General features: G+C 45.1%; 1 protein-coding gene and 1 long non-coding RNA gene across 6 annotated transcripts in view; one reads left to right on the forward strand and one right to left on the reverse strand.

Annotated features, from left to right (window-relative positions):
• The window catches only part of LOC142818887 (uncharacterized), a 107,173-nt gene extending 102,570 nt beyond the window's left edge, over positions 1–4,603 (reverse strand). For both annotated transcript variants that reach the window (XR_012896588.1, XR_012896587.1), the window contains exon 1: positions 4,531–4,603. This is a non-coding gene — a long non-coding RNA (uncharacterized LOC142818887). The remainder of the gene's footprint in view (positions 1–4,530) is intronic.
• The window catches only part of SULF2 (sulfatase 2), a 322,126-nt gene that overhangs the window by 12,996 nt on the left and 285,056 nt on the right, over positions 1–24,074 (forward strand). The window lies entirely within an intron of this gene.

Genomic DNA, 24,074 nt, shown 5'->3' on the forward strand with positions numbered 1-24,074 from the left:
TATCTTGTTTTAATACCTGCAGTTTCAAAACAACTTGAGCTGAATTTTGACAAAGTTATTACATTGATAAAGTTCTCAGATGATTTCAGATACTTTTGCCAACTTCACAGGAGAAAGTATTTTATGCAAGCAAATGTTTCGGGCTGTTAATCTCTAAAAATAAACTTTTATAAGAATTTAAACATGAATATCTTGGAACATCTGAGAGACTTATTTTTGCATATTAGCTTCTGAGCATATTTCTCTTCCCTTCCTTCAAAATAATTATCATTGATGGCAGCATCCCCATTGTAGTGAATGTTAAAGAGGGGCGAGAACTGTAATCTTTCCAAAAGGTCCCATCAGTTATATTGCCTAGAATGCCTGCCACTTCTGATCTTGAAGAACACACACTCTTGATACTTGCTCCTGCTAATCTTGTAAGATGTAACTGTTAAGCAAGTCAGGCCTGCAGTTATATGCAGAGTTATCAAGATTGCACGCTCAAAGTAGGCAACAGTGTAAGAACATACCTAGATCAGTGCTTAACTGATTTCTCTATGCAGACAGTCTAGTGGTAATCCTAGGTACACTGTCTTCTGTGCTGTGTATAATTTGCTTTATTTGTCTGTTAATTTTAAAGCAGTTTAAGAAATAATAGTAATATATATTTGTGGCATGTTTTCCAGGCCCCATACATTTGACAGATTGTAGAGTAAGTTATAGAACCATTTATCTGAGAGAGGGACTGTTTTCCAGAGCAGTAGGATCTTTTCAAAAAAGTGTCATGTGAAATGTTTAGCTTCTAAACTAACACTCCCTAGATTAATGGGGGGAACAGACCTGGAAAAAGGACCTCAGTTTAATATCGTCTATAATGGTTCAACACACAGCTGGTGCTGCACTGTAGCATCAGTGCTGAATTTGAGTTAAAGGAACAGAGATGAAATTCTTGCCTGACTTAAATCAATGGCAAAACTCTCACAATCTTTGATAAGGGCACGATTTCACCTCCGATCCTCAGGTGTCCTCCAAAAGATCTAGGTCCAAGTTCTGTTGCTAAACTTGAATTTACATAATTGTGTGCAAGAGTGAGGAGTGCTATTAACAAAGCTGGACTGGTACCTTAGTATTTACTAACAAAACAAACTTTTAAAAACCAGTGATCTTAGAGACTAACCAAAATATATAGAATAATGAACTTTTGCGAGCAATATCCACTTCATCAGATGAATTGGAATGAAAATAACAGAAACCAATAGATATAACAGCAAAAGAAGTACCTGTCAATTGTGGGACCCATGTTAATGAGGTTAATTAAGTGGGTTGGATGTGTCCCATGCATGGCTTTTACTGCCATAATGCATGTTGCACTGAAAAGTTGTCCTGATAGCATGACATTTTCAATTAAAATTGACAGTGCTGTATATAATTTGTTTATATTTCTGTTCCTTTCACGGCAGTTTAAGAAACAATATTACTATATATTTTGGATGTTTGCCAGGCCCCATACATTTGACAAATTGTGAAGTAAATTACATCGTCCATTATACTTGTGCAATTCAGTGGCAAGCAATAAAGTTGCATTGGTACGACGTAGCCAGGAGGCACGGCCTCCCTCAGTGGCAGAAGCCAGGGATGTGCTCCAAGCTTCCTGGTGAGTGGAGTCCTGCCTACTGGAAGCAGAGGGACAGGACTGGACCAGGCAGTATAAAAGGCCAGCCTTGCTGCTCAGTTGAAGGGAAGTGGCTGGAGGTAAGAGACAGTTCTGTGCCCCGGTTGGAGGCAAGCACCAGGGAGAGCCACTGTTTCCCCAGGGATCAACCTGACCTTCTGGAGAGCATTAATGCTGGGGAGCTGCTGCCAATGCGTTTGGTGGTGTATTTATAGGAGCCAGAAGAATAGACTCGGGTCCAGGTCTGCCCAAGGGGGGAGTGGTGGAAGTAACCCAGGCAAGCCAGGTGGTAGTCTGATAGGTGGTGCACCCAAATCCAGGTCAGCATGGGATGGCAGTACTCCCTCTCTGGAGGCCAGGAGGCCTGTGCTACATCACACAACCCCTTACCTGGTCCGTAGACTGCGGTGATATTCATCCCTTTCCTGCTAAGAGGCCAGAGCCCCGACTTTTATTGAATGGGTTCTGTCCATCAGTGTCAAGGCTGATTCCCCACTCTGGCCCGATGAATGCAGAAGTGGGGGCCCGCAAAAGTACCCCAAAACCTTATCTTTCCAGGCTTTGGTATAAAACTTCCCCCCAAAATCTTAAAAATCTAGATTTTGGGGATAAAATCTGCTGCCACCATCAAGTGCTTTTGAACCCACAAACAGGGGTGGACACTTGAAACCAACCCCAGGGCACCCCAAGCTCTTTTCTCCAAAGAGCTTGAAAAAGAAAGAGGGTATGTCTACACTACAAAGTTAGTTCGAACTAACGGACGTTAGTTCGAACTAACTTTCATAGGCGCTACACTAGCGCTCCGCTAGTTCGAATTTAATTCGAACTAGTGGAGCGCTTAGTTCGAACTAGGTAAACCTCATTTTACGAGGATTAAGCCTAGTTCGAACTAGCTAGTTTGAATTAAGGGGTGTGTAGCCCCTTAATTCGAACTAGTGGGAGGCTAGCCCTCCCCAGGTTTCCCTGGTGGCCACTCTGGCCAACACCAGGGAAACTCGTCTGCCCCCCTCCCGGCCCCGGACCCCTTAAAGGGGCACGGGCTGGCTACGGTGCCCGTGCCAGGTGCAAGCCTGCCAGCATCCAGCCAGCAGACCCTGCACCTCGCATGGATCGAGCCACCCACCCGATGACCCCCAGCCCTCCCTCTCTTCCCGGGACCAGGAGCTTGCCCGGGACCGCAAGAGGCGGGCATCCGCCTGGGCTAGTTCAGACATCGTGGACCTCATCCACGATCTCCGCACTAGGCACAGGAAAGTGGCCGGCTAGGGCAGGAGAGCTGAAAGCCTGGCCACCCAGGAGCAGGAGTGCAAGAGAATCAAGGGGGTCCACTGAGACCCCCGACCCTGAGCCCTGAGCTTACAATGGCCGTCCTGGGTCAGACCAAAGGTCCATCTAGCCCAGTAGCCTGTCTGCCGAGAGCGGCCAACCCTAGGAATCCTGGAGGGGATGGACCGAAGACAGTGACCAAGCCATTTTTCTCATGCCATCCCTCTCCAGCCTTCCACAAACCTTGGCCAGGGACACCACTCCTACCCCCTGGTTAATAGCACTCCATGGACCCAACCTCCATGACTTGATCTCACTTCCCTTTAAACTCTGTTCTAGTTGTAGCCTTCACAGCCTCCTGCAGCAAGGAGTTCCACAGGTTGACTCTTTGCTTTGTGAAGAACAACTTTCTGTTACTAGTTTGAAGCCTGCTACCCATTCCTTTCCTTTGGTGTCCTCTAGTCCTTCTTTATGGGAACTAATGAAGAACTTTTCTGTATGCACCCTCTCCACCCAACTCCTGCTTTTAGAGACCTCTATCCTGTCCCCCCTCCATCTCCTCTTTTCTAAGCTGAAAAGTCCCAGTCTCTTTAGCCTCTCTTCATATAGGACCTGTTCCCAACCCCTGATCATTTTAGTTGCCCTCCCCTCTACCAGCCTCTCTCTTCCCCTCTCCCACCTCCTTTTCCCAGTCTCCCCCAGTTTTGTTCAATAAAGACAGATTCCATTTTGGAAGACACGTTATCTTTATTTTGTACATCAAGAAGAGGGGCTAGGGAGGGGTAAGTGGAAGGAGGTGAGGGAGGAATGGGGTACGAGCCCTCGATGGGGAGGACTGGGCTGGCTCTGCGGGCTTCTGGGGGTGGAAGCTCTCCTGCAGCCCCCCAATTGTCCCCTTTCCCCAGATGGCAGCCTGCGGCAAGTGCAGCCGGTCTGATGGCCAAGTGATGTGCCCAGTGTGGGTACTCCGGGCACTCCAAGCCAGGACTGCTTTGCAAGCGGGGCACCCCTGAGAACTGTCTGTCCGGGGTGGGGGTTGGGACCCTTTAAGCGCAGCCCTCGGCTAGCCTGAGACAGCATCTCCACGCTCTGAGTCCTCCTCTGATGCCCTGCCGCAATTGCTTCCGGCCATCCTTAAGCCCGGTTCAGGGTCCACTTAATGTGGACATGCTAGTTCGAATTAGCAAAATGCTAATTTGAACTAGTTTTTTAGTCTGGATCCGTTAGTTCGAACTAAGTTAGTTCGAATTAACGTTGTAGTGTAGACATACCCAGAGGAAATACATATTGCAGTCTATGATTACTGTCCCCTGTCAGAAGCATGCAGATTCCACAGACTGATTTTCTAGGACACAGGAATGAACCAATGCCAGGTTCATTTAAAAAAAAAAAAGAAAGAACTTTTATCATCAAAGCAATACTCCTTTTGCAAGCATAATGACTAGATGGAAAAAGTCACCAATTAATATACTCATGGGGACTCCCATGGGTCAAAACTTAGTTACAAAAGAGAGGAAAACCCATTTCTAACAGCACAGACATCAGATCCAAAGTCCCACAACAGAAAACAATAAAACCTAATGGTTTTATCTAAACTTTATCCTACTTACACATTTTGAAGAGTCTTTTTCTTGGAGAGAGACATGTCTTCTGTCCCTCTCAGTACCTGGAGAGCAAACTGGCACAGAGGCAAAAAAGGGAAAACCCCAAAATTCCTTTGTCTCAGTTTGAAATCCCTATCTTCATTTCTATTGGCCGATTGCTACTTGGCTTGGTGCAGTTAACCCTTTACCCCCCAGGCTGCTGGTCATGAAGGTTTGTGAGAACACAACCCCGATTGCTGATTGCCCTTTCCTGCACAGAGGCCAGGGAACCCAGACTGGTATTGAACTGGCTCTGTCTGAATGCAGGAGCAGAGCTGGTATTGCTAGCTGCCCCTTGCTGCTTGAAGGCCAGGGAAACTTGAACTGTTTCGGTCTTACTGAAAAACCAGAGCTGTGAGTGCAACTAATCCTGCCCTGCTTGGGGCTATAGAAACTGACTCTTGTTGACCATAGCCCTGTCTGGCTGAGAAACCAGGGTTCGGATTGTTGATTGCCAATCCCTGCCTCAAGCCCAGGGATACTGGCTCTGGTGGTCCTGTCTTGACAGAAGGGCTGAGCTTTGGGGAACTGAGTCCCTTGCCCCGACCCCTATATAGACTACCACGTCTCCTACAGTAGGACAGATCCAGGAACACTGCAGGCATGGCCCCTCCCTCAATCCCGAAGTACAGATGCTGAAAGGTGGCCTTAAATATAAATAAAGGAGAAATTTGGCCCATTATGTTGTAATTGCTTCAGCATGTTTTAGAACTGCATCTATATCTGGGATGGAACCCAATATCTATTCTATGACTCCAACCCTACACAGCAGTATTTAATTACAGGAAAGTGAGGAACAATATATCCATTTAAATATTTGTAGAGATGATAAGTTGCCAGAATTTAATTACGGAAGAGTCATTATGTTTACAGTGACTTTATTCTTTCACCAGATTTCTGCACATAACTTTTTCTATGACTGTTCCCTTTGAGTCATTTTTAATAAATACTTTTATGTGTGCTTGTTATATAATGATCTATAATTTAATTTATTCCCAGTTACAAGCATGAAAGGGTTTTACAGTTTTAAATTATATGTGGTTTTTACTGTGTTTGACATTTGAACCTATTCTAAGTTTCTCCATCTCCGTAGTATCCATTCCTCTGAGATTGACACTTTTAATGATTTTAATGAAGCATGGAACTTTGGTGGTTATTTTTGTTAAAGTTATTTTACAGCTTTTAGGAGGAATTAAACTCTGGTGCTACTTCCTCCCTTTAATATGTATACAGATAACTTTGCAGCTTGACCTGCTGCTTACAAACAGGGAGGAACTAGTAGGGGAAGTAGATGTGGGTGGCAACCCGGGAAACAGTGATCATGAGATGGTAGATTTCAGAATCCTGACAAAAGGAAGAAAGGAGAGCAGCAAAATACACACCCTGGACTTCAGAAAAGCAGACTTTGACTCCCTCAGAGAACTGATAGGTAGGATCCCCTGGGATGCGAACATGAAGGGGAAAGGAGTCCAGGGGTATGTCTACACTACAGCACTATTTTGAATTATCTTGATTCAGTGCCACTAGGGAATCAGGTTAGAACTTAGTGTGTGGGGCTGCTGCCTGAGGCTAACTGAGCTCTGTGCTTAAAGGGACCCTCCCCCCAACCCTGAGAGACAGTTCTCAGGGTTCCCCGCTTCCTTGTCTACCTCGATGAGGGACAGCAAAGCAGTTCTGTCTTGGAGTGCCCTGAGTGCCCGCACTTGGGACACCACAGCACTCGGCCACATGGAGCCAAAGCTGCCTCTGGGCATGTCGGGGTGTCTCGTGGGGTCGTTGCCATCAGCCCGGCTGCACTTGCTGCAGGCTGCCATCTGGGGGGGTCCATCAGGGAGCTGTCAGGGTCCAGGAGGCCCTGCGGGAGAGCGTCCACCCCAAGGAGCCCTCAGGGCCACCCTGGTCCTCCTCACTGGGGGCTCATACCCCATTCCTCCCTCACGTCCTTCCACTTATCCCTCCCTAGCCCCCCTTCCTGATGTCAAACTAAAGACACGTATGTTCAAAAATAGAAACTGGGTTTACTGAACAAAACTGGAGGGAGATGAACCTCTGGGGAGACTGGGAAAAGGAGGTGGGAGAGAGGAAAAGAGAGGGTGGGAGAGGGGAAAGGGAAACCTGGGAGGAGGGAGCTGGAAGGGGGAAGTAAGGGGAGGAAGAGGGAGGGGAAGCTCAGGGTTGGATATCTCGCCAGACCAACTTGATTTTCATGCAAACCTGCTCCTGGGTTCACATGTGGCCTTTGGTGGCCAGATTGGCAGCTATCCTGCCATAGACAGCCGCATTCCTCTGTCTAGTGCGGAGATCATGGACGTTGAGGGCATCCCCCTCCCCCTCAAACCTGAATAAGGTCCATGATCTCCACCCTGGACCAGGAAGGCGCCTGCCTTCTCCGAGCTCTTTCAGGCTCCTGGAAGCTGGCAGACTGCTCCTGGGGAGCGGTGGAGGGCTGGCTGCCAGTGACTTATGTTTTGGGGCCACTGGGTCAGGGGCCCCAGTGGCCACTTCTGGCTCTGGGCTGGCAGGCTTGGAGCTGGCACAGGCACTGTGGCTAGGGTCTACCCCTTTAATGGCTCCGGGGCTGAGGGAGAAGAGAGTAAGTTTTCCTGGTTGTGCCCAGAGTGGCCACCAGGGCTCCCTGGGAAGGGCTGGAGGCCCCTATTTCAAATTAAGTGTTTACACAGCACTTAATTCGAAATAGCTATTTTGAATTTGGAGTTACTCCTAGTAGAATGAGGTTTACCAAATGCAGTTTGCATGTATAAACGCTATTAAAGTTAATTCGAAATAATGACTGTTATTTTGAATTAACTTTGCAGTGTAAACATACCCCAGGAGAATTGGCTGTATTTTAAAGAAGCCTTATTGAAGGCACATGAACAAACCATCCTGATGCTCAGTAAGAAAAGCAAATATGGTAGGCAACCAGATTGGCTTACCGTGGAAATACTTGGTGATGTTAAACACAAAAAAGGAAGCTTACAAGAAGTGGGAACTTGGACAGATGACTAGGGAGGAATATAAATATATTGCCCGAGAATGCAGGGGAGTAATCTGGAAGGCGAAAGCACAGTTGGAATTGCAGCTAACAAGGGATGTGAAGGGTAACAAGAAAGGTTTCTACAGGCATGCTTGCAATAAGAGGGTGCTCAGAGAGGGTGGATGCCCTTACTGGAAGAGGGAGGTAACCTAGTGACAGATGATGTGGGAAAAGCTGATGTACTTAATGCTTTTTTTGCCTCTCTTCACAGACAAGGTCAGCTCCCTGACTACTGCACTAGGCAACACAGTATGGGAAGGAGGTGGATAGGCCTCAGTGGAGAAAGATCAGGTTAAGAACTATTTAGAAAAACTAGACATACACAAATCCATGGGTCTGGATTTAATGCATCTGAGGGTATTGAGGAAGTTGACAAATGTTATTACAGAGCCTTTGGCCATTATCTTTGAAAACTCATGGAGATCAGGAGAGATCGCAGATGACTGGAAAAAGGCAAGTGTAGTGCCCATCTTTAAAAAAAGGGAAGAAGGACAATCAAGAGAACTACAGACCAGTCAGCCTTACCTCAGTTCCTAGAAAAATCATGAAGGGGATCCTCAAGGAATTCATTTTGAAGCACTTGCAAGAGGGGAAAGTGATCAAGAATAGTCAACATGAATTCACCAAGGGCAAGTCATGCCTGACCAATCTGATTAGCTTCTATGATAAGGTACCTGGTTCTGTGGACATGGGGAAGTCAGTGGATGTGATATAACTTGACTTTAGCAAAGCTTTTGATATAGTCTCCCACAATATTCTTGCCAGCAAGTTAAGGAAATATGGATTGGATAAATGGACTGTAAGGTGGAAAGAAAGCTAGCTAGATTGTTGGGCCCAACTGGTAGTGATTAATGGCTCAATGTCTGGTTGGCAGTTGGTTTCAAGTGGAGTGCCCCAAGGACTGGTCCTAGCTCCAGTTTTCTTCAACATCTTCATTAATGACCTGGATGAGGGGATGGATTGCACCCTCAGCAAGTTTGAGGATGACACTAAGCTAGGGGGAGAAGTGGATATGTTGAAGGGCAGGGATAGGGTCCAGAGTGACCTAGACAGATTAGAGGACTGGGCCGAAAGAAATCTGATGAGGTTCAACAAGGACAAGTGCAGAGTCCTGTACTTGGCACAGAAGAATCCTAAGCATTGTTACAGGCTGGGGACCGACTGGCTAAGGAGCAGTTCAGCAGAAAGGGACCTGGGGATTACAGTGGATGAGAAGCTGGATATGAGTCAACAATGTGCCCTTGTAGCCAAGAAGGCTAATGCCATATTACTCATAGACTTTAAGGTCAGAAGGGACCGTTATGATCCTCTAGTCTGACCCCCCTGCACAATGCAGGCCACAGAATCTCACCCACCCCCTCCTAGAATAATCCTCTCACCTATATCTCAGATATTGAAGCCTTCAAATAGTTTGAATATGCAGAGAATCCTCCAGCTGTGATCTGTACCAAATGCTACAGAGGAAGGCGAAAAACCTCCACGGGGTTCGCACTAGCCGGCTTTTAAAAATGGCGGCGCCGGCTTTATGCTAATGAAGCCTGGGAAATTCAAATCCCAGGCTTCATTAGCAAGTTCGGTATGCATACATTACCCCGCTAGTTCGAACTAGCGGGGTAGTGTAGACATACCCATGTAGATTTTTTCCCCCTCTAAATTTTCCTTAACATTGCTATATTTAAAAAAAAATGGAAACCCAGTTTCAGAAAATAGTGCTAAATCATACAGGCTATGTCTAGACTGCATGCCTTTTTCAACAGAGACTTTGTCAACAGTAATAGAAATGTAGTCGTGTTAGTCTGGTGTAGCTGAAGCAAAATACAGGACTATGTAGCACTTTAAAGACTAACAAAATGGTTTATTAGATGATGAGCTTTCGTGGGCCGACCCACTTCCTCAGATCAAATAGTGAACTATTGGTGACTATTTTCTTTCACTATTTGATCTGAGGAAGTGGGTCTGGCCCACAAAAGCTCATCATCTAATAAACCATCTTGTTAGTCTTTAAAGTGCTACATAGTCCTGTATTTTACTTTGTCAGCAGATACTGTTGACAAAGCCTTTGTCGAAAAAGAGCATCTAGACTATGATCAGTATTGTCGAAAAAGCAAGCCACTTTTTCGAAAGAGAGTCTAGGCACTCTCTTTCAAAAATGCACAGTTTGCATGCAATAGTGCCTTTTTTCGAAAGAGTACTTTTGAAAAAAGGCATTATTCCTCGTAAAATGAGGTTTATCACTGTCGACAAAACTGCTGCATTCTGTCTACAGAACACGGTGGTAGTGTAGACACAGATATAGTTTGGTCAACAAAACCAACTTTTGTCAAAAAAACCCTGTAGTATAGGCACACCCACAGAGAAAAGGAATTATGTCTCATTCTGAATTAGGTACTTTTTCAGGTTTATTTGCCTGTTATAATTATTCTAATACAGGTGACCCCCGCACTTACAACCTAATTGGTTCCTGGAGAATCGTCATAAGTCAAGCCATCATAAGTTGAACCCTTATTTCCCATAAGCGCAATGTTATAAATGGTGGTTCTGTTCCTGGAAATCCATTTCATACCCTAAAAATACCAAAATTGACTATGGAAATAGAGGAAAACTAAACTAAATAGTTCAAATAATGCACAAAAATAACTAAAAAGTGAAGACCGATGTGGTGGAGACATGTACAGTTCAAGCAGCAGCTGCAGACCAGCGAGTCTGACTGACTTTGTACATTTCCTGTTTTGGGATGATGCGTGGAGTCTGTGTCGTACACCGTCATAAATGTGAGCTGCAGATGTAAATTGGGGGCTTTTAGGAGCTATCTCGCGTGAAAAAAATGGTTGTAAATGTAGGGGGTTGTAAGTCGGGAGTCACCTGTATCAAAAATACCTGAGACTTTAAAATTTAAGATTTCTTGTTTGCTTGGGTGTGATTAAATGAGACGCTGAAGAGCTGAATTCTCAATTGGAAGTTCCTCCTATCTTCCAAAGGGTACTTTTGACCCTCATCTGTCATTTTGTGAATAAAAGAAGTATGAGACTCATTTTAATATACTACCAAAACCACAATATGACATTACCTGATAAAATTTTGCACTGCAGGAGCAGATTTATTTTTTAAACATTCAGGGTACGTCTAAACTACATGCCTCTGTCAGCAGAGGCATGTAGATTTGTTTGTTCAGCAAAGGCAAATGAAGCCGCGATTTAAATGATCGCGGCTTCATTTACATTTACATGGCTGCCACGCTGAGCTGACAAACAGCTAATCAGCTGTTTGTCAGCTCGCGCGCTAGTCTGGACATTCCCGCTGTCGACGTCAAAGCCCTTTGTCGGCAGCCCCAGTAAACCTCATTCCACGAGGAATAACGGGGCTGCCGACAAAGGGCTTTGATGTCGACAGGGGGAACGTCCAGACTAGTGCGAGAGCCGACAAACAGCTGATCAGCATGGCAGCTATGTAAATGTAAATGAAGCCGCGATCATTTAAATCGCGGCTTCATTTGCCTTTGCTGATCTGTCTAATCTACGTGCCTCTGCTGACAGAGGCATGTAGTCTAGACACAGCCTCACTGACAACACTAAAATAAGAAGATCCGTTTCTTAATGAGATTCTAATGTCTGATATTTGGGCATCATAGTGGAAATAATAATTGTTTGTTTTGTGTTGAACTCTGCTTACCTGTCCATGTCCAAGGCTGCCGTGAGCTACTCTTGTGTCCTTGCTTCTATTAACCTTGGTATATGGGCCTATCTACAGGTTGAACCTTTCCAAATCTAGACCTCTCTCACCCAGAAACATCTGTCATCCAGACTGATTTTAGTTAGCTGGATGTCCACTTTCCATGAAGCAAAATGCAGGACAATGTAGCACTTTAAAGACTAACAAGATGGTTTATTAGATGATGAGCTTTCGTGGGCCAGACCCACTTCCTCAGATCAAATAGTGGAAGAAAGTAGTCACAACCATATATACCAAAGGATACAATTAAAAAAAATGAACAAATATGAAAAGGACAAATCACATTGCAGAACAGAAGGGGGATGCGGGGGGGTGGGAAGGGGGAGGAAGGAAGGTAAGTGTCTGTGAATTGCTGATATTAAAGGTAGGGAGAGTGGGATGTTTGTGAGTTAATGGTATTACAGGTGATAATTGGGGAAACTGTCTTGGTAATGGGTGAGAAAGTTCAAAGTCTTGTTAAGTCCTTGGTGGTAAGTGTCGAATTTTAACATGAATGACAGTTCAGAGGATTCCCTTTCAAGTGCAGATGTAAAAGGTCTTTCTGGTTAAAGTGGCAAGAAACTGTTTTCTCTTTGTGATCTTGTCTGATATCTGTTTTGTGGGCATTAATCCTTTGGCGAAGTGTCTGAGATGTTTGTCCAATGTACATAGCAGACGGACACTTTCGGCACATGATAGCATAGATTATATTTCTGGACACTCTCTAAATGACTTAGCCACCTGCATTCTGCTACAAAGACCTTTTACATCTGCACTTGAAAGGGAATCCTCTGAACTGTCATTCATGTTAAAATTCGACACTTACCACCAAGGACTTAACAAGACTTTGAACTTTCTCACCCATTACCAAGACAGTTTCCCCAATTATCACCTGTAATACCATTAACTCACAAACATCCCACTCTCCCTACCTTTAATATCAGCAATTCACAGACACTTACCTTCCTTCCTCCCCCTTCCCACCCCCCCGCATCCCCCTTCTGTTCTGCAATGTGATTTGTCCTTTTCATATTTGTTCATTTTTTTTAATTGTATCCTTTGGTATATATGGTTGTGATTACTTTCTTCCACTATTTGATCTGAGGAAGTGGGTCTGGCCCACGAAAGCTCATCATCTAATAAACCATCTTGTTAGTCTTTAAAGTGCTACATTGTCCTGCATTTTGCTTCAACTACCCCAGACTAACACGGCTACATTTCTATCACTTTCCATGAGTGTGGCCAAGTTTCCTATGGTCCCATAAAGTTTGTTTATAGCCACCAGTCCTGGCTCTCAGTGTTCTGTGCTGTTATTAATCTCTAATTTACTCATAAATGTCCTCTAATGGCACAGGAAGCAGTGGAAGTGTTGGTAATGCTGATAGACAATATTGACCTCTCATGGCCCAGAAAATTCTCTTGTTCAGAACCAGTGAAGTCCCGAGGGTTCCAGACTAGGGGGCTACGTCTACACTGGCCCCTTCTTTGGAAGGGGCATGTTAATTTCCAACTTCAGAATAGGGAAATCCGCAGGGGATTTAAATATCCCCCGCGGGATTTAAATAAACATGGCCGCCGCTTTTTTTCCGGCTTGGGGAAAAGCCTGAAAAAAGCGTCTAGACTGGCGCGATCCTCTGGAATAAAGCCCTTTTCCGGAGGATCTCTTATTCCTCCTTTGAAGTAGGAATAAGAGATCCTCCGGAAAAGGGCTTTATTCCAGAGGATCGCGCCAGTCTAGACGCTTTTTTCCGGCTTTTCCCCAAGCCGGAAAAAAAGCGGCGGCCATGTTTATTTAAATCCCGTGGGGGATATTTAAATCCCCCGCGGATTTCCCTATTCTGAAGTTGGAAATTAACATGCCCCTTCCGAAGAAGGGGCCAGTGTAGACGTAGCCGGGAGTTTCAACCTGTACTTTCAGCAGCAGCAGCTTAGTTTTTTGTTTTTTTGTTTGTTTTTTGTTTGTTTTTTGTTTTTTTGAGGGCGTGCTTGCAATTAGTACAGGATATGTATGCTTTGATAGAAGATGAAGGCATATAACATCTCGAGATCTCTTCCTTGGGGTTTCATCTTACTGTTCAATTGGAGTCTCATCTGCATGTCAAGCCACTTAGAGGATGTCTACACAGCAACATTATTTCAAATTGATGACCGTTATTTTGAAATAACATCCCTGTCTACACAGCAGGCAGTTATTTTAAAATAATGTTGAAATATTATCAAGCTGGAGACTTCTTACTCCGACGCTAGTAACCCTTATTGTATGAGGAGTAAGGGAAGTTGAAGGAAGAGTGCTCTATTTCTAAATAAGTGCTGTGTAGGCACTCCCAGTTTTGAAATAAGCTACGCAGTTGATGTAGCTCAATTTGCATAGCTTATTTTGATTTAAGCTGCTGTGTAGACACATTCTGAGTGATTTGCCTTTTGAGAGGACTGCTAAATAGAGTCCTAAGAGATGAAGAAAAATATCATCATTGGTTTAATATAGCTAAAAGCTATCTAAGTCTGTGAAAAGAGCTAACTCTGGGATTTTTCATGCTGTTGTAGTTAAAGTTATGTTATGTTAAGTGAGATCTTTCAAATCTAAACCATTGCTATTTCGTTAATAATGGCAAAACCTCTTTTTTGGCTCTAATTTCTGTTTATCAGGCTCTAGACAAACAGATTAATTGTAACAGATACAGAAAAGGCATCTTATGCTTTACATCTGTGATCTCTCCAAAGTCATTCTGACATTTATTTATTCTAAATTTTGCGAAACCATTTAGCACATGAGAATAACTTAAAAGTCAATTGGAATTAAAAGTATATGCTGAAAAGACTTCTTTTAGCCCTACTTCTAATATTACTGTGATGTTTACCAAACATTAATGGTGGTTTTGTAGGTAGTGGTCCTTTCAAATACTCTTTAAATCTAGGTGGGGGAAATCCTTTTTGTTTTTATAAACAATAAGTAACTTTCATATCTGGACAATTCCTCTGATGCAGCCTGAAAACGGGATATAACATACAGCAATAATTTTTTGGGGGGGCCACAATTTATGGGAATAACATCATCAACATGCAAAAGCCCACACATTTACTGTAATTCTTCATGAACTGACTGCCAGGAAAAGTGCAGATTTGGGAAGTGGCTTGTGTTTGAACAGACAAATGCAAAATTACGTAAGTTTTATTTAAACATTCTTGCTTATTTTAAGATTTTTTCATTATTCAAGTGCTGTATAAATATTAGCTGATCAATCTTCACAACTATGAGAGCTAAATAAACATTTAGCTCTGTTTTACAGATAGTGATTGAAGGCACGTAGGGTAAGCCAAATGTGTCACTTAAATTTATATTTAGGCCCCATTTTTCGAGTGTTAGAACCCAGGTGTGAGAACTCTTAGCACCCACGGAGTCCCATGTTTTTCAGTATAGCTACACATAGGTCTGTTTGTGTGTATGTCTCTGATTGCAGGATCAGGGCCCAATAGGGTTGCCAGATGGTTGAAACAAAAATACAGAACACTCCCCCCCCCCCCAAAAAAAAACAATCGGGAAAAAATTTTGTTAAAGGAAAAAAAGGGTGGGGTGGACCAAAGTTCTTGAGCAAAAAAAAAAAAAAATCCAAGAACCTGGATCACTGCTAGGGGTTACCATGTAGTCATTTAAAAAAACACAAAAACCAGGACAAGCATCATGGGGAGAGGGAGTGGGACCGGCCAGGAAGGAAGCGGTGCTGGCTGGCAAGGGTGGGGCCTGGAAACAGCTAAAAGGGGGGCACAACGAGGCTGGCTGGGGGAGATGGAGGGGCCAACGGGAAGCAGAGCTGGTCATGGGAGGGGGGGTCGGGTGGAACGGGGCTGGCCGCGGGATATCGGGGGAGGGGGGAACGGCCGGGAGGAGGCGGGGCTGGCTGGGAGTAAGGGGGAGTGGAAGCACAGCTAGGGGAGATTGGGGGCTGTGAGGGTGGCCAGGAGGAAGGGGGGGTGCCGGGAAGCAAAGCTGGCGGGGAAGGGTGCAGCGGCGCTGGCCGGGGGAGATCAGGAAGAGGAACGGGCCAGTGGGAAGCAGAGCTGGCGGGAGGTCAGGGGCCACGGGTTTGGCCAGGAGGAAGGGTGGGCGGGAAGCAGAGCTGGCCGGAGGGGGGGGCAGCGGTGCTGGCCGGGAAGATCAGGAAGAGGAACGGGCCAGTGGGAAGCAGAGCTGGGGGGGTCGGATACCGGGGCGCTGGCCGGGAGGAAGGGGGAGCAGGAAGCACAGCTGGCAGGGAGGTGGGGTGCAGCGGTGCTGGCTGGGAGGATGGGGGGGGTGGGAAGCAGCGCTGGCCGGGGGAGATCAGGAAGAGGAACAGGCCGGCGGGAAGCGGAGCTGGGGGAAGGTGCAGGGGGGCTGGCCGGGGAAGATCAGGAGGGCAAGTGGGGGAGAACCAGCTGGCCGGGAAGGGGGGGGTGAGCAAATTGGCCGGCGGGGAGCGGGACTGACCTGGGCACTTGCTGCCTGTCCTGTGCAGGCTCCCGGCGACGCATGAGCGAGAAGGAGGCTTCCCCACCTCCTCACACTCAACCGACTGAGGGCAATCTTGGCCTTACCTCCCAGTTGGGACTCCCAGCCGCTCCCCCACCCACTCCAGGCTTCCGTCCAGTTCGCATCCGGAAAAATCAGAAAATACTGGACATTATACATGTCCGGTATATTCTGATATTTTTTACAGGACAGAGCACACAAATACTGGACTGTCCGGTACAATACTGGACACCTGGCAACCCTAGGGCCCAAGGCCCTGATTTTCAGATGTGCTGAGCACCTTCAATCCCGGAAAAGAGTTGGGAAGCACAAATATGTTTATTTTTCCTCTGGGAGTTGTGGATGCTCGGCATGTCTTATATCTCTTTCATTCTTCTATAGCATCTCTATGGCTGCATCTACACAGCAGCATTATTTTGGAACAACAGCCGGTGATGGGGAGACAGGCCCTGCACTGAAGGGCAGGGAGTAGCCCAGGCCCACCTGGCTGAGAAGGCCCCACCCATCTAGCCCTGCTGGGCATGCTCCCAGCAGAGCCAGAGTATAAAAGCAGAGAGAGCTCTGAGAGGCAGCCAGAGGAAGGAGGAGGTCAGGCCGCACCCGCACCCACACCCTACCCGCACCCACACCCACACCCGTACTCGTGTTTCTGCAGCAGCTGATATCCAAGCCACCGCCTCAGAGACAGGAGCACCTGCAACCCCAGCGCCAGCTCCGATAAGGACTGGTCCGGGAGGCCAGCAGAATACAGGGGTACCAGGGTGGGATAGGAAGCAGCCCAGGGCAGAGGACTGGGAGACCAACTTGGTGTGTAGTGGCCGGATTCCCTGCCAAGCAGACAGGAGCAATAGTCTCTGCCTAAAGGGCCCTGGGCTGGGACCCGGTGGAGATGGAAGGCCTGGGTCCCCCTACCACCCATTTCCCTACCATGGACAATCAACCCCCTGGCAGGGAGAGCTTTTCTGGTGACTAGGCCTCAAGGGCCATATATACCCAGATAGAGGGACCTGAACTTTATGACTGAGCCACAAGAGCTGTATATTCCCGGCTAGAGAGACCTGAACTTTATGACTAGGCCGCAAGGGCCAGGTATGCTTTAATAGCCAATCAGGAAGCCCGGACGGGTGGTCCAAAAGCTATGGGGGGACGTGCCCCTCTACACAGCCGTTATTCCGAAATAACAATGCAAGTGTCTACACAGCAATTCCATTATTTCGAAATAAATTTGAAATAACAGACAGCTTATTCTGACTTCTGTAAACCTCATTCCACGAGGAACAAGGCCTTTTCCAAAAGAGCTATTTTGAAATAGCTGTAGTGTTGTATCATGGAATCATAGAGCTTGAAGAGACCTCAGGAGGTCATTAGATCCAGCCCCCTGCCCAAGGCAGGACCAATCCCAACTAAATCAACCCAGCCAGAGCTTTGTCAAACCAAGACAAACCCTAACCCTAAGCTCCACTGCTGCTATTTTGAAATAGCTCCTCCCTAGCGCCATTCAAACTAATTACACCCCAGTGTCTCCTGGGGCTCTAAATCCAGGTAGTGCATCCAAATTAGGGAAGCCTGCCTTGGACTAATTTTGAGGCTTCCCTGCAGAGTAGACGTGCTATTTCGAAATAAGCTATTTTGGAATATTTTTTCTGGAATAGCTTATTTCTAAATAAGCGTGCAGTATAGATGTATCCTCCATGTCCTCATTCCTTGTCTGCTCATAGTTTGCTTTGTTTTCTTTCCCAGGGTGTCCCAGACTTGTAGGTAGGTAGTGATTTCTTAAATAACTTGAAGGCTAGAAAGCATCAAGGCAATTTCTAAGGTGTCTAAAATAATAAACTGAACTGAACTTAAACTAAGGTCATTACAATTGTAAATATAAAGAGGTCTGAGTATAGTTTGTGGATGAAGAGCGTGTATTTAATCCCTTTACAAAATCTTTAAGTGTTCCATTTGGGGAGAGAGCTCCCATAATGCCTAATAACAGAGAGGAAAGGATGCTATACAAAAAAGAGAAATCAATAGTATGGGGAATAGAACTACTGGGGAAAGTTGTTAGGGAAGATGAAAAGAGAACTTAATACACTGTACTCAGATCTTAAAGATAGCAGTTGACCTGATAAAGGACCATAACAGAGACAATCTGTCCTAAACACTCCTTCTCTTTTTCTTTTATTGTAAGGTTGCTGTTTAGCAGCTAGCTATTTTGAGGATAACAATGGCACGATGTGGTAGATATTGACTTTCCAAGTAAGCTGTTCACACACACTATATGTTTTCACTGTTCACAGAAAAATATGTTGTATGAATGACTATGGAGATATTATCTATGGGTATGTCTACACTACCCTCCTAGTTCGAACTAGGAGGGTAATGTAGGCATACCGCACTTGCAAATGAAGCCCGGGATTTGAATTTCCCGGGCTTCATTTGCATAAGCGGGGAGCCGCCATTTTTAAAACCCCGCTGGTTTGAACCCCGTGCAGCGCGGCTACACGGGGCACGAACTAGGTAGTTCGAACTAGGCTTCCTAGTCCGAACTACCGTTACTCCTCATTTCACAAGGAGCAACGGTAGTTCGGACTAGGAAGCCTAGTTCGAACTACCTAGTTCGTGCCCCATGTAGCCGCGCTCCACAAGGAGCAACGGTAGTTCGGACTAGGAAGCCAAACTGATTTCATATTTAGAATTTATAAAATAGGATTGCTAAAATCAATTGTTAAAAACAGCTGAATATTTTCTACAAACCCAAATTTCTGCACAATGTCTTAATTAAAATATCACTTGAACTTAGTAATAGTTGAATGCCTCTGTAAGTCTTTCATTTAACTAAAATTACGTTAATACAAAAAATACTATTGTGTGTGCCATTTCTGCTTCACATATACCCGTGTAATTCTGAGTTTGCCTTATTTGTGGCTGTGTGGATTTATTTGCAGCAGAATTTTGATCTATGTGTCAAAAATCAAGTTTTCTTTCATTTTTGTTAAGAGTTGCCTTATCAGTAGTTTTTAAATGTGGCGATAAATTACTTGAAAACCACCTGGTATGACAGTACCTTTTCTTTAAATAATTTTCCTCCCAGTAACGCACAATGTGCTTTCCTATTTTGCAAGGACTGGGGAATGGTTATGGAGATGTACAGTATATATGTATATATGGGTATGTCTACACTACAGCACTAATTCGAAATAACTTAGTTCGAATTACTAAGCTAATTCGAACTAGTGCATCTAGACTAAAAAATTAGTTCGAATTAGCGTTTTGCTAATTCGAACTAGCATGTCCACACTGAGTGGACCCTGAACTGAGGTTAAGGATGGCCGGAAGCAGTGCCGGCAGGGCATCAGATTAGGACTTAGAGCGTGGAGCTGCTGCCTCAGGCTAGCCGAGGGCTGTGCTTAAAGGGACCCGACCCCCACCCCGGACAGACAGTTCTCAGGGGTTCCCCACTTGCAAAGCAGTCCTGGCTTGGAGTGCCCTGAGTGCCCACACTCGGCACATCCCAGCACTCAGCCATCAGCCCGGCTGCACTTGCCGCAGGCTGCCATCCAGAGGGGGGGGGTCAATCAAGGGGCTTCAGGAGAGCTTCCACCCCGAGAAGTCCGCAGAGCCACCCCAGTCCTCCCCATCGGGGGCTCGTACCCCATTCCTCCCTCACCTCCTTCCACTTACCCTTCCCTAGCCCCCCTTCCTGATGTACAAAATAAAGGACACGTGTGTTCAAAAATAGAAACTCTCTTTATTGAACTAAACTCGGGGAGACTGGGAAAAGGAGGTGGGAGAGGGGAGGGCAACTAAAATGATCAGGGGTTTGGAACAGGTCCCATATGAAGAGAGGCTAAAGAGACTGGGACTTTTCAGCTTAGAAAATAGGAGACTGACGGGGGATATGATAGAGGTCTATAAAAGCATGAGTGGTGTGGAGAGGGTGCATAAAGAAAAGTTCTTCATTAGTTCCCATAATAGAAGGACTAGAGGACACCAAATGAAATGAATGGGTAGCAGGCTTCAAACTAATAACAGAAAGTTGTTCTTCACAAAGCAAATAGTCAACCTGTGGAACTCCTTGCTGCAGGAGGCTGTGAAGGCTAGAACTAGAACAGAGTTTAAAGAGAAGTTAGATAAAGTCATGGAGGTTGAGTCCATGGAGTGCTATTAGCCAGGGGGTAGAAATGGTGTCCCTGGCCTCTGTTTGGAAGGCTGTAGATGGATGGCACGAGACAAATGGCTTGGTCGTTGTCTTCGGTCCATCCCCTCCAGGGTCCCTAGTGTTAGCCGCTGTTGACAGACAGGCTACTGGGCTAGATGGACCTTTGGTCTGACCCAGGACGGCCATTGTAAGCTCAGGGCTCAGGGTCGGGGGTCTCAGTGGACCACCTTGATTTTCATGCAAACCTGCTCCCGGGTGGCCAGGCTGGCAGCTATCCTGCCCTAGACAGCCACTTTCCTGTGCCTAGTACGGAGGTCGTGGATGAGGTCCACGATCGCCGCACTAGACCAGGCGGGCGCCTGCCTCTTGCGGACCTGGGCAGGCTCCCGGGAGCCGCCAGCCTGGTCCTGGGAAGAGGTGGAGGGCTGGGTGGCAGCGGGTGGCTGGCTCGAGCCGTGCCAGGTACAGGGTCTGCTGGCTGGGTGCTGGCAGGCTTGCACCTGGCACGGGCACCGTAGCCAGCCCATGCCCCTTTAAGGGCTCCGGGGCCGGGAGGGGGGCAGACGAGTTTCCGTGACCACCAGGGAAAGCTGGGGAGGGCTAGCCTCCCACTAGTTCGAATTAAATGGCTACACAGCCCTTAATTCGAACTAGCTAATTCGAACTAGGCGTTAGTCCTCGTAAAATGAGGTTTACCTAGTTCGAATTAAGCGCTCCGCTAGTTCGAATTAAGTTCGAACTAGCGGAGCGCTAGTGTAGCGCCTATCAAAGTTAATTCGAACTAACGTCTGTTAGTTCGAATTAACTTTGTAGTGTAGACATACCCTATTTCTTTTAGTTTTTGCTAGATTAGTGATGTGGTGCAGATAGAGCATAGATTGGGAATTAGGAGAACTTGAGTGAAATCAGGGCCCCATCAAAATCAGAAGAAAAACTCTCCTTAATTTAATCTGGGTGAAGATTTCACCCCATGTTCTATTCCTTGTTTTGCCTCTAAATCACCGTGCATAACTGTCAATAAATCACTTAACGTCTCTGTGCTGTATGTTAAAAATGGGAACAATGACATTCACTGTATTTGCTAAGTGCTTAGGGAATCTGAAAATGAAACTTAATATATAAAATTAACATCAGTACTAGATGGAATCTTTTGAAAATCAGATTGTGTAGGCTTGATTGTTTTGGGGCTGATTTATAATACTATTTCCATCCATTCTTGGATAGCCACTCACAAGAATCCAGACTGATATTCAGATTTTCCAGGTAAAATTACATCTCTGAATCTGTAGTTACCCTACAGTGGTGCCTGAAGATATTGTTCTGTAGTTTATTTTTACAGTTAGTTTGAGAGTTGATGCTACATTACATCACTCCACTATTCAAAGCTCTACCTCTGTTGAACAGTCCTGTCCCTGGAGAAGTTTGTCTTTATTCTGTCAGAAGGTGCAAAGTGAATGCTCTGTAACAGTTATTAGGTCTTGAACTACTAAGCAAAGTGATATTTGGTTCCTTTCTTCTCCTTTTTGTACACATTCTTATATCTTGGGTCTTTAGAAAGGACGATTCAACGTTGCAAATGGCAAATGGTGCAGAAAAGGAAATGGTTATTGCTGACTAATAGAAAAGGGTGTGTCTACACTAGCCACCATAGTTCTAACTAGGGTGGCTAATGTAGTCATTCGAACTTGCAAAGGAAGCCTGGGATTTAAATATCCCGGGCTTCAGTTGAATGTTCCCGGGCGCCGCTATTTTTAAATGCCCGGTAGTTTAAATGCCCGGCTACATGCGGCACGGGCTAGGTAGTTTGAATTAAAGCTCCTAATTTGAACTACCGTTATTCCTCCTGCAATGAGGAATAATGGTAGTTCGAATATTTAAATACCGGGCTTCGTTTGCAAGTTCGAATGACTGCATTAGCCACCCTAGTTCAAACTAGGGTGGCAGTGTAGACATACCTGAAGAGACTAATACAGAAGAGATTTTTAAGTTAAGACGGTCCTTCTTAGGTTTAACCGAATATGCTTAGAGTGCTGTGCTTTTAATATTAAGAGGCACATTTTAAATATGACTCATTGCATATAACTCTTGTTTATGGCATCCCACTACTTAGCTTCACTTGAAGATTACCTTTAAAATTAAATTGATTAAAAACTACAGAACAATGCTAATGTCTTTCTAGACAGGGAGATACAGAGAATTAGGAACACGGAGCACCATGTAATTTACTGTCCCCATTTATTTTTTAAATCTTGCATCTTTAAAATAAAAATTTATGACAAAAAAACAAAAATATTAATGTCTGAAGCTCAAAATGCAAAAGAGAAATACTGATATTTCAGGGCTGAGTTTTTTTGATTAAGGCAGAAATTGTAATTTTAAATAGAGTATAGCCCAAATGGGTCTATTAGGAATTATTCATGCATCAAGAGGAGATAACTCTTCTGCTGAAGTTTGTGGCAATTCTATTCAGACTTCAACAGGAGCAGATCAGGTGCTGGATCCCATAGTTTTCAATGACTTGCCAGAACCAATGAAGCTTTCCTAGGATAGTCCAAGCTTGTAGGACTTTAAATATACTTTTCTTCTATGTATCAAACTAAATGCCTCATTTTATAAAGGTCCAAGTTAGGGATGTGAACGACTAGTCGACACACTAGTCGACTAGTTGCTTCCCCCTCTCCTTGCTGCTTTTTTCAGAAAGAGGAGGGGGTGATTCAAAGCAGCAATGCCATGTGGAACCTGGGACCAGTCCCCGGGCTCCACACAGCTCTATTGCTTTGAAACGCTGCGTGCAGCCTCGGGCCAGCTGGCCCAGGTTGCATGTGGCATTTCAAAGCAGCAGTGCCATGTGGAGCCTGGGGTCTGCCACTTTGAAATGTCGCATGCGGCCTGGGGTCAGCTGGGGACTCCCCTGCTGACCCCAGGCTCCATATGGCACTGCTGCTTTGAAATGCCACGGGGAGCACAGGGCCAGCAGGGGACTGTTTGAAGTGTAGCAATAGCCCTAGGGGCCCTGGGGTTGTTGCTACACTTCAAAAGCAGAGGCGCCCTTATCGACTAATTGAATAGTTGATGCAAATTGCATCAACTATTTAATTAGCCAGTTAATCAAAATTTTACATCCCTAGTCCAAGTATCCAGTTTAGAAAAACAATAAAAACCAGGCATAAATCATACTGGCCTCAGTGGGACTTAAGCAAGTGCTTAAATGCTTAGCTAACTGGAAGTCCTACATTTTTAAACTTTGACAATTGTATTGATTCTGCCTTATGGCAGATATCATTTATTTCAGTCAGTCTAAAGATAGGCATATATTTTATTTATCTTGCTCAAGTAGAGCTTTTATATACAGGCAGGGACAAAACAGGTAAGTATGCATGCAAATGAGGTCTTGCATGTACAAATGTATTGTGTATATCTAGTTTTCTGCATGCAGTTCTCTTGTTCTATATGAATTAGGGATTCTTGTTTAAGTAATGTTTATAAAGTATTTTGAAAATAAGCAATGTAATTTCCTTTGCACTCCTGTGCATACCACTCTAAAAGAAATCTTTGTTGGGTCAAAGTGACTTAAAACAGTTGATCCAGATTTTCAACTGAATAGTTAAAAGCAGAAATAAGCCTCCTCTGTCACTGACTATAGCAAAGAAGCTAACTAATTGTTATATACCAGGTGACATAATGCTAGCATTGTTAATTATTAGACTCTCCTTTACACTCCAAAGGTTTGGTGGGGTTTTTTCCCACCAGAAATAATGGGCCTTGCTAGTTTTTAACTACCTACAATTACTGACAGGACAGGATCCAGGCTGAAAGAGCAAGGGGGGCATAATCAAAGATGTCAGAGCTGAAGTAATGTATTTATATGTCTCCACACTACCGAAAGAAAGGGAAGCTGACAGTGGGCTGTATATGTTAACTTTTAGAAATTTAAAATGGTGAATTAACATTTAATCTATTCAAAACACAGAAGTCTCTATGGAATGTAGAGCAGATATTCCAAGATTCTATATATTTTCTGATACTGATGTGAGAGGGTCTCATTTCTGATTTGTTACTGAAATCTGAGATAATTTCACTGAGGCTCAGTTGAGCTAGTCTGGATTTACAGT

Source organism: Pelodiscus sinensis, chromosome 18 (assembly GCF_049634645.1).
Source record: "Pelodiscus sinensis isolate JC-2024 chromosome 18, ASM4963464v1, whole genome shotgun sequence".
Classification (NCBI taxonomy): domain Eukaryota; kingdom Metazoa; phylum Chordata; order Testudines; family Trionychidae; genus Pelodiscus; species Pelodiscus sinensis.